The sequence below is a fragment of the Cottoperca gobio genome, chromosome 11 (assembly GCF_900634415.1).
Source record: "Cottoperca gobio chromosome 11, fCotGob3.1, whole genome shotgun sequence".
NCBI classification, from domain to species: Eukaryota; Metazoa; Chordata; class Actinopteri; order Perciformes; family Bovichtidae; genus Cottoperca; species Cottoperca gobio.
In genome coordinates, this window is record NC_041365.1 from 1,129,544 (window position 1) to 1,140,157 (window position 10,614).

Sequence of the window (10,614 nt, forward strand, 5' to 3'; positions counted from 1 at the left end):
GAGCAGACATTGCAGAAAAAGTCAGAAGAATAAGAGAAAGCACTGAAATGCTCCTGCAAGAGGTCCATTGAACCTTTAGTTGAGCCCCCTGATCATAATGACTGGTGGCAGTCTCCAGCAAAAGAGCAGAAGCAAATTGAAGTCCAGCAGTAAAGGAAAGAGACACTTAAGGTGGGGGTTAGCCAAACACCCAGATACTAAACACACTTTAAAGGAGAATGTGTAGTGAGCGATGACATGGGTCTACTCTGCAGTTTCGATGCCTCCTATTGGTAAAAAAAAAAAAAAAAAGCTGCATAATGTATCTTTAATTCTTTTAAAGCAGAGTCAGGGGTGAATTCACAAAGAGTGGGTTGCGGCCTGTGAAAGCGCCATGAATTGCAAATCGCAAGCGCCCGCTAGCTGCCTCGTGTCAAGGTCAGATTCACAAAGGATACAGAAGTCTCTTACAGCGCTAACACATGCAATGTTTCCTTCTGTCGGCAAAGTGTAAATATTCTTGCGTCAAGAAGAAAAATGGCGGAGAGAAGAAGAGTAATTACGTTTTTTTTAGACCACGAGCTACGAGTCAAAACTTCAGGTAATGAATGAATGCGCTTCAGTTACAACCAACTCTCTGAAGACACTAATAACTTCCCTGTAGAGTCCCCATCTTTTGTTTTTGCAGTGAGGCTCATGTGCACAGAAAGGGACCAATTTTGCGTCTAATCTGTGCATATCACTTCATTTAAATGTGTGCAAACAGCACAGCAGACGCCTTTTGCTTGGCAGCGCAGTTATAGCTGCATTTCACCCTTTTTTGCGGGTGCTTTTTGGAATTACACAGTTTCTTTTTGTCTTATTTGTGCAGATTTAGCAGCACCGAAAAGCCGTGCAATCCTTTAGTGAATCCGCCGCTAAGAGTCTACAGCCAGAGAGCTGGTGCTAGCGGCTCTGTTGGTATCTACTTAAGAACAGCAGTCCTTTGATCTAAATGTTAACATCAGCATGCTAATATGACAATGTTAACACTATCACAATTTATCCTGAGGGGGAAGTGAACGTCTGCATTAAATTGTATGGCAATCCATATAATTGGTGTTAAGACATTTCATTCAAAAGCATAAATGTGAACCTGCAGGGGACTCCAGAGGAAAAGTCAAGGGGATCGCCAAAGTCAGTAATCCATTCAATAGACATGGATATTATTCTGTTATTACATATAATATTATATTACATATAATAATCATGAGCTATCCACATGATAACTGAGCAACTCCATCCGCTGATGGAAATTGAGATGGAATTAAAAAGAAAAAGCGACGTCTTGGACCTTTGAGGTGAGAGTTCTGTCCAATACTCCGTTTAAACTTTTTTTTCTTTAGTAAAAGTAACAAATATAAAACCTGTTTTTTGGGACCTGCTTTGTAAAGCCAAAACATTTTTTTCTCAAATCCTAAAATGGTGACATTTTAGAGTTATAACATTTGAAACACTGAATATATTTTCCAAAGTTTTGCTTTTAAAAAGTGACGACAAGCGCAACACATGTTGTAGCCTCACTGAAAGAGTTTACCAAAGTGAGTACCACATGTACATACAACATGTATTCATATAATATGCCCAACATGTGGCGTGTGTATCTGTGGCTATGTGCAGGACTGTGTGTGTGTGTGTGTGTGTGTGTGTGTGTGTGTGTGTGTGTTTGGGAGCTGTATTTATGTCTGAGTGAGTACATCATGTTACTTTGGGGAGATGAGTCACAGCTGTGAGTGTGACTCACCTCGTCTCCCAAGTTGCTCACCAACAGGACGGACACTGAATGTTTGCTAATGAATGTACGCACACACACACACACACACACACACACACACACACACACACACACACACACACACACGCACGCACACACACACACTTACTCTAGGTCACAGCTCGTCCTCAGAATCACATTTGTTTTCCAGCACTATATGCTGCGTTCACTGTCCAGCTCATGTTTGTTCCAAACCTTTCGAGCGATGTTTAGATTTAATTTGATTTAATTTGATTAGATTTTCCTTTGACCTTTTGCTGTTTTATTGTTGTTAAAAAACAACCTAAAAAAACAAGAATTGGAAGAAATGCATGATGTGTTTGTCCATGTGACGCTTCAAGTCTCTTTCTTCTTGTGGCCAAACACATCACGCCTGCAGAGGAGCGAGCGTCAGTGTCATCACAGGGACTATTTTAAATGTCTGTGTTGTCAACATGCTCCCTGCACACTTTGAGTCCATGTTAGCACGGCTGATTTAAGCACGTCGGGTTTATTAGCAACTGTATGTAAGTGCATAATGAGATAGAAAAGTGGAAGCGCTGGCAGCGTTTCCTGTGAAGATGGAGGCTGATACGCTCCACTGACTGCAAAGGCTCAGAGTGTGAGTCACACTGTTTGTGGGAGAGAACCGCACAGCCGAGGATCGGGCCGCAGTCTGCTCGCCTGATTGGCAGACCCATCCATCCCAGTGTGCGTGTGTGCGTGTGGGTGCTGCATCTTTGGGTGCCTGGGAGTCTGCTGCACTGATATGACACTGTAACATCTCATCTACTGTGGAAGGCAGATAGGAAGCTGGAATGTCTCTCAGCCAGTGTGTGGGGTTGGCTGCTCTTTGAACAGAAATGGGTCTGTTGGCTGTCATCAAAAATGAGCCCATATTTTTATTATTTGCAATTTAATCATTCCTTGAACGGGAAAGCTGCGGGGGGGAAAAAAAAGAACCATCACCAATATGCAATATAAAACAAATAAAGCATAAATTAGCTTCATGTTAGGAGCTACAATATCTAATGTGCATTTCATTTCAATAGACTCTGATGAAGGTCATGGAGCCAAATTGTGTTGCCAACAGATTTTTAAGGAAAACAAAAGCTTTAAAACTGTGTAAATAACAGCTGCGTTGGCTTAATTTGTTGTTTGGTGTTGAATTTTTCCCATCACGCAGATGGCAATGCAGATGATATGACACCATGTTGACATATTCACAGCAGAGCCTCAATGCAGGTGGGTGGCAGAAGAAGAAAAACTCAACAAGTAGAATCAAAAAGCTGCTATATTGCACCTAAAGTGTGTTTTACTGAGATACCGTCTTACACCAATTATTACAATACAAATGCCCAAAGATGCCCTAACACAAGACTAAACATCAGAATCGAAGTGTTTGACGCAAAATGAGGTCGTATTTATTTTTAAATGAAAGAAATACGGACTTAGTCTGTTTGTTATCAGCCAATCACAGCGCTCCATGCTCACTCTGCAGGTGCCTGCACACATCTTGCATTAGATCATATTTTGGGTATTCCCTGTCGCTGTGCAAGACAAACGGTGCGACAAAGTTAACTCGTATTCTGACAGCGATGAAGTGAGGTGGTGTTTATCACCTGACGATCCTTCATGCTGTCTGTTTACACTGCTCCTATCTGTTACTCGCTGCTGTCACCCTCTCTACCCTCCCCCCTCTGCTGGATTCTTATTACCATACTTACAATGACATCTGTTGCCGCATGCATTTTATGTGACGCTGATATCTCAGTGATCTGTGTCTGCGCGTGTGTGTAGCTCTTGGGGGGGGGTTAATGCGTTTCCCACACAATCTAATGCAGCTTGGATTCATTTGGGGAGCAGCCAAGAGCAACCATCCACATTAGGTGCAATTTAAATGCTTTTAAAACCCTTAAGTGGGACAAACACAAAACAATATTTACATTTCTTTGAATTTGACAAAGATGTAAAAATAAAAAAATAAAAATTCTATAAACGCCAATGTCAGACGGATGTGACCATTTTTAGGGATATAAGAGCCGGACAGGGAATGCGAACCAGAGAAACGATGCCACAAGAGAAGAGAGGCGGGGATAGCACTCCATCACTCTCATTTGTCATTACATGCCTCCAGGCTGACATTAGCATTTTTCCTTTAAAAGAGCTAAACATGCACATAGCTCCATTACAAGTGAAGCAACAGCAGGCAATCACAGTGCCAATGAACTCATCAAAATTCTAGAAATGGTTATGGTTGACCGTGCTGATGCCTCACACATCACGACATGAAGAGATGATATTTCCCTCAATCTAAGCATTTAAAATGGCCAAATACTTATCTGAGCAGCGCAATAAACCATCACCATGAAATACTCTGCAGGCGACGTACTGTATGTGTGCACGAAGTTGCCAGAATGCACAGTGATACGGAAAGCAGTCGTATCAGTTGGTGAATATTTTCTATCCAATATCATTTTACTGTAAGTGTCCTTCCAGTTTTGCACTCTAGCGTTCCAGTACACCATGTAGACTTCGAGGCCATATCAGCCCTCAGATGTACTCTGCATGCATTTAACATGAAGTTCTCCACATCCCACAACCAATCAAACTTTGCTCAGTTGATGCGAGAGGCTGTGAAGATGAAACAAGATGTGGTGGGCCGAGCAACACCCTATTTCATCAGACAAAAGTCTCATTAAACAAGCAGATGAGAAGATATTTATAGCTGATATATCTTCCAGTCAGACCGTTTATTTTAAAATACAGAGTGAAAGCCTCATTTAAAAAAAAACTATAAAATAAATGATATTTTTTTTATTACACTTGTTCATAGAGTGAATTGATATTGAGGTTGATCACCAATGAAATATAATATATGATATAATAGATTTAACTTAGAGTAAATGAATGCTTCTGGCTCTATAATGAGTCTGTTGGTCGTTTCAATGCTTTGCTCTGGACTCAAAGATCTCAACAGCTGTTGAATGGATTGTCTTGACATTTGCTGTGGAAATCCTTGGTGCTCAGCGGGTGAATCGGAACGATTCTTTGGCAAACTCTGCACTTTTTCTACAGCCAAGACATTTGGAACATCCGTGTTCCTGTCAGGATGAATTCCAATAACTATGATGATCCCCTAACCTTTCATCCAGCGTCATCAGCGGCTCACAATTGGATTGACATTCCCATCAGCACCAGCTGTGGTTAATGGTAATTAGCCAATGTTAGCATGCTAATACATTAAACTAAGCTAGCCCATCCATCCATCGTCGACCGCTTATCCGGGGTTGGGTCGCAGGGGCAGCAGCCCAGACTTCCCTTCTCCGGGCCACATCCACCAGCTCCGACTGGGGGATTCCGAGGCGTTCCCAGTGAGGAGATATAATCTCACCACCGAGTCCTGGGTCTTCCCCGGGGTCTCCTCCCAGCTGGACGTGCCTGGAACACCTCCCTAGGGAGGCGCCCAGGTGGCTCCTTACTAGATGAACCACCTCAACTGGCTCCTTTCAATGCAAAGGAGCAGCGGCTCTACTCCGAGTCTCTCCCGGAGCTAGTCATTTTATCTGCTAAACATTAGCATGTTAGCATTGTCATTTTTGTAACAAATCCTCCAAATTAAATGACCAAATATGTAACGTGTCCGTGCCTTCCGTGATCTTTTTTCACTATGGATTAGGGTTTGGTTAGGTTTAGAAACACAAACATCTTGATTAAGATTAAGGAAGCATCGTGGTCCATCCATCCACCCCCGACCTCCGACCTCTGCAGACCTTCTACGTCATCTACTTCCTGCTTTGCTCCCATTGGACAGGAGTCCTCATTATTCCCGCCACTTTCTTTGTCTTCGGACGTAAACATTTGTTGTTTTGGGGAATTTGGCGCAAAGACTGATGCTGTCTTGTGGAGAGTCTCCATCGTGAGCATGTTAGCATGCTAATGTTAGCATTTAGCTCAAAGCACAAAAGACAAGCCTTACCTTAGTGTGCACTCTAACGAATTAAGTTACTAAATAATTGTCCATTATTTACTTTGAGTTGTTTTGTTTGTTTCATACAGACGTCCTGTGAACAATCTGCACTTTGATTTATTAAGACATCTTACACAGATACAGGAAACATGACAGAAAGTTAAGACTACTGAAAATTAAAAATGCAATGCTCGAGCTCTTAAAACCTTCCTGAAGTCGTAATTCTTCTGCCGTGATATTAATATGCTCACACACTCGCTGGGATTGAAGCAACAACTCATTGCTTCTCTGGTGGTTGTCAAAAGTCCTTCATTGTAAAGCAGGAAGTCACGGACTGAGTGGAGAGGAAGTTGAGGAGAAGTACCAAAAAGAAAAAGTCAATTAAAACACTTCATCACAAAATAACTCCAGGAATACATTAAACATTAGATATTGATGATATATAACTGGCGGATAATCTGAGGTGGACCTAATTCCAATTTTAATAACTAGCAAAAGCCTTTTTTTCTCCAACAATTTCCTGAACAGTGTTGATCTATCTTTGTTAAGTATTTATGAGAGGAAGGTGATAAGGTAGATTCAAGGCTGCAGGTCGGCAAAGACAGATCTTAATAAAGTCGTATTGGTGGCCTTTTGGATGATGTCTGTGTTTTAAGAGAAAGAATTAGTCGTGTAATAAGTAGAGATCGTCAAGTTCTGTTACTAACTGATGTCCTCCTTTTCATCAGTGACAGAACAGTGTATCCAGATAAGCGGTATTTGCGTAATTCTAACTTACAGGCGGTGAGTGTAAATCTATTTTGATGTTAAAGTAGGAAGTATGCAAGTGTGTCAACAGGAAGCAGCTCTGTCATCCCTGAGAAGAGCGACGAATGTAAAGTAAGTATTTTTGTGTTCATGGGGTATAACAGTTTGACAGTTTCCTCTCCTACAGTACGTTTCAAGATTACCTCTTCTTCACAATGTCAATTTAAAGTCAACCGACAGGAGAGCCCCAACGCGGCACTCGCCTAATCAAAAGTTTGCATTGTGCAAAAGTTATTTCTCCCCTCTTCTTTGTCTGAAACCCATCAGGAGATTTGGCACAGTCAAACACCTCTGCATATTTGCAGTCACCATTGGTTTGTTGAGCATTAAAAATGTTAATTGGAATTTTTAAAAAGGAAAGAAAGTATCGCATTACCATCCCACCTCCTCCAGTCACAGGCTGTCAAAATGCAATATTCCAAATTAGATTGTATTTGGATAATCTTTTGAACTGTAATAGGTTTCCAGCCAGCAGGCATATTACTATTGGCACATCATTATTAAACAAAAGTGACACCGAACCATCACTTTGCAGGCGGCGCCAGATAAACGTTCGACACTGTGCAAATAATATTAGTTCTGCTTCCAGAGTCACTGGCTTATCTCTGGGATGCTATATTGGGTTCATATCCCTGTCGGCTGGCGAGGGCCTTCTGACGGAAGTGTCTAAATTTATGAGTAGCCCATATGTGTGTGAGGTGCATGTATGAATAGGCTGCTGTGTGTGTGTACTATGTAACGTGTGTGTCGCACATTAACGCTTTTATATGTAAATGCTGTGTTTGGGTGTGTGTGTGTGCATGTGTGGGTGGAGAGATGTGTGTGTGTGTGTGTGTGGATGCATTCATATGTAAATAGACAGTGTATGTGTGCCTGTATATGCAGACGCGACCTATATCATGGCATAATGAGATCCGCCACTGTTGGTTACCCTCAGACAGTGGTAATTATGGCTGCAGTGAAAAGGACTGATGCTGAAGGCAGGACGGACGCTCACACACAAACACGTTCAAGCCAACACACAGGCCTCAGTCCCGCTGACAGCCGGCTGCAGGCAGAATGACGACCTGTCCATTTGGCACGGGGATGGGGAATAGGATACCGCTAACTGGATATGATAAATTAGACCTGCATCCCCTTTTTAATCAGCTTTTTTTACCAAAAGAAACATTCGTACCTGTTATAATATTCAACAGCTACAGATACAGGACATTCACAGTGACGTCAAGTCAATAAAAGCTGATAAAGAACCTTAATATAAGACAGCATGATGCAAAGAGCTTCCAATAAAAAGAAGAAATGTGAAGCGTTTCGTCTCTTTATTCAGCCATATCATGTAACTCACTCGTGTTGCTTACAGGAATGTCAAATTCAATGTCACATCTCCTTACAGCTGGTAAAGCAGGCGATAGGTTGTGTTGAATGGACAAAAAACTACTTTATTCAGATGGAGAGAACGCCTGGTTTGTAAAACACAGACATGAAGACTTGTGAAGCATCACAGTTGTATCAATTCCTAAAATAGTCCCCATCAAATGCACTATTTACAACGCTTTGAGCAACATTTCCTAAAAACTACAATGCCCAGCTGTTTTAGGGAACTGTTTACACTTGCTTAAAAATGAAAGTATATATTTGTGATCTTCTTTTAGAGATTTACGTCTTCAGTAGAAACCAATGAGCATGGAGCAGGGAGCCAGAGAAATATAGAATTGTTGTAAAAAACTTGGGTTACATTGCTGTTCGCCAATGGATAGCATCTAATTTTATTTATTTATTTTATTCTAAGCATCTAAATATCTTTTATATGTTATATTACTCCTGGCAATTTCCCCAAAAATGCTGTAAATTTCCGATTTTTAAATGTACTTCCTGTACGATGATTTAAACTTTTGTTTAGAAAAGCTCTTCACTCAAGGTCCACTTACTCGCTTTCTTTCACCAAAGCAACACACAGCAGATGGAGATTTCTCAGCTTTGTAGTTTGTTCAATAAAGGAAATCTAAGAAACTGAGGAAGACCATGAGATGAGGTTGAAAGCTCAGGCAAAAAAAACTGATAAGGAGACCTTGAGTTCAGATTTTCTTTATTGATAATGCAGTTTAAGTGCACAATGTCTTGCATCAAGATAATAATAATAATAATATACTTGATACAATTGTATCTTTGAAGTAAATGCCTTTTGTTTTAAATGCTGTATAGAAATGAATGCTTATGACTGCTTTGAAGGTCGGAAATGTTTTATTAAAAGATCTTGAACATGTTTTGAGAAATAGTAAACAGTAATGCATTGCATTCATCATGTGTAGTAAATGGATGAAAGCATACAAAAAGAAGCTGCTTAAGCAACCTTACTCAAAGTGTTTGTGTCGAGGCCCATCGCGTCCCGTCTCCATTCATTCCTCATTATTGTCCTTGCTTGTGTTCTGCTGTATAAAGTCCAGCCTGCTCTCAGACGCTCCGATAGCCTGTTCTACCTGATAGACTCTACATCCTGTTTGTACACAGACAATCGCATCAGCCAAGATCTGATTTATTTTCTTGGTACTCGCCTTGAACCTTTCAGCCACAATCTCGCTCACTTCACATCCCTCCATCTCTGCGCACAAGTGTTGCCTCCCTGCTTGTCTCAAAGGCTAATGGACTCCATACAGCACAGTGTGTCTTTTATGGTAAGGGTCCCTTGATAAAAAAGAATGCTTCAATGCCACATAAATGCAACATAGAGGAAAAACATAAAGGATGAATTATATTTTCTGTATATGGCGATATTCTATGGGTTCAAGCCATTAAGCATCAATATGCCCGTCAGAGAACGAGCACATGGAGTATCCATTTTCCACAGCTCTTTACTTTTGGATGTGAGTTTAAAGGGTTTACAGCTGCTTGTCCACATAGGGCATTTAATAAACCTATGTATTGAGCATGAAGCAAAAATCATATCTAATAATCATAGCTGTAATGTAAACAGAAATAATAAAACACTTCTAAAAAATGTTTCCTTTTTCAAATACATTTTATCAAAAGGAAAAAAACATGTTTGTTTAAAACATGGAGGATGGATGTTGGAAAGTGAGCAGGTTGGACCATGAAAACATGGAAAGTGACTCAAGCATCCCTCCTTCAACACCTACATCACTTTGTTTTGGAGCAGGCAGTGCACGAAACCCTCACGAGGGAAAAGAGAAGTGTAGTCTGTGGAGCGAGGCCCAAACTAAAATACAATAAGAGTGTGAAAGCTCCACAGGCTGCCCACAGATGTCGTGCTGCTCTTTAACCGACCAACATCCAATCCGATAAAAGCCACAGTGACTATTATTACTTAATGGACAGTTTATCATTGACGGAAAAAAACAAAGCCTCATGCATCACAAGGCATGAAAAAGATAGGTAACATATCAGAACCGATGAGGAGTAGCGGTGGGCTGCACAGGTGAAGGGTCGTTTTTAACTCTCAGGATGCCAAAGTCAGAGCGTTTTCACTCCCAAATCATCCAATAGCTTCCGGTAGTTGTAGAAATTATGACCGGGGGTGAAGGAGGACATCGGGTGACGTAGTAGACAGCGACACAGTCTGAGTACGGATGGATTGGGGTGGATGGATGAATCAAAGAAGCAGGACTTACACCCAAGAGACCTCTGCTCGTGTGCCCTGATCTTTTACTGACTTAACCAAGTAGTTTTGTTTCAATGTACAACGTTAACCACGTGTTAAACTACCCCGCACGCTGATCAATGATGCCAAAGGGCTACGCTGACAGATTGGGAGTGAGAACGCATCGGCAAAGTTGTTCCGTCGGTTCATCGTCGGGCCGCCACTTTGCTCCAGACTCGGATAATCTCAACAACTGTCATTTGGACCGACATTACAGATATTCATAATCCCCAGAGGACGAATCCCAATGACTTTGCTGATCCCCTGACTTTTCCTCTTGCGCCATAATTATGCTGACATTAAAAGGTTTTGACTGAAATGTCTCCACAACGATTGGACCTGTCGTCGTGACATTTGGTACAGACGTTCATGAAACTCATAGGATGGACTGTGAATGATTGAATCACCTGA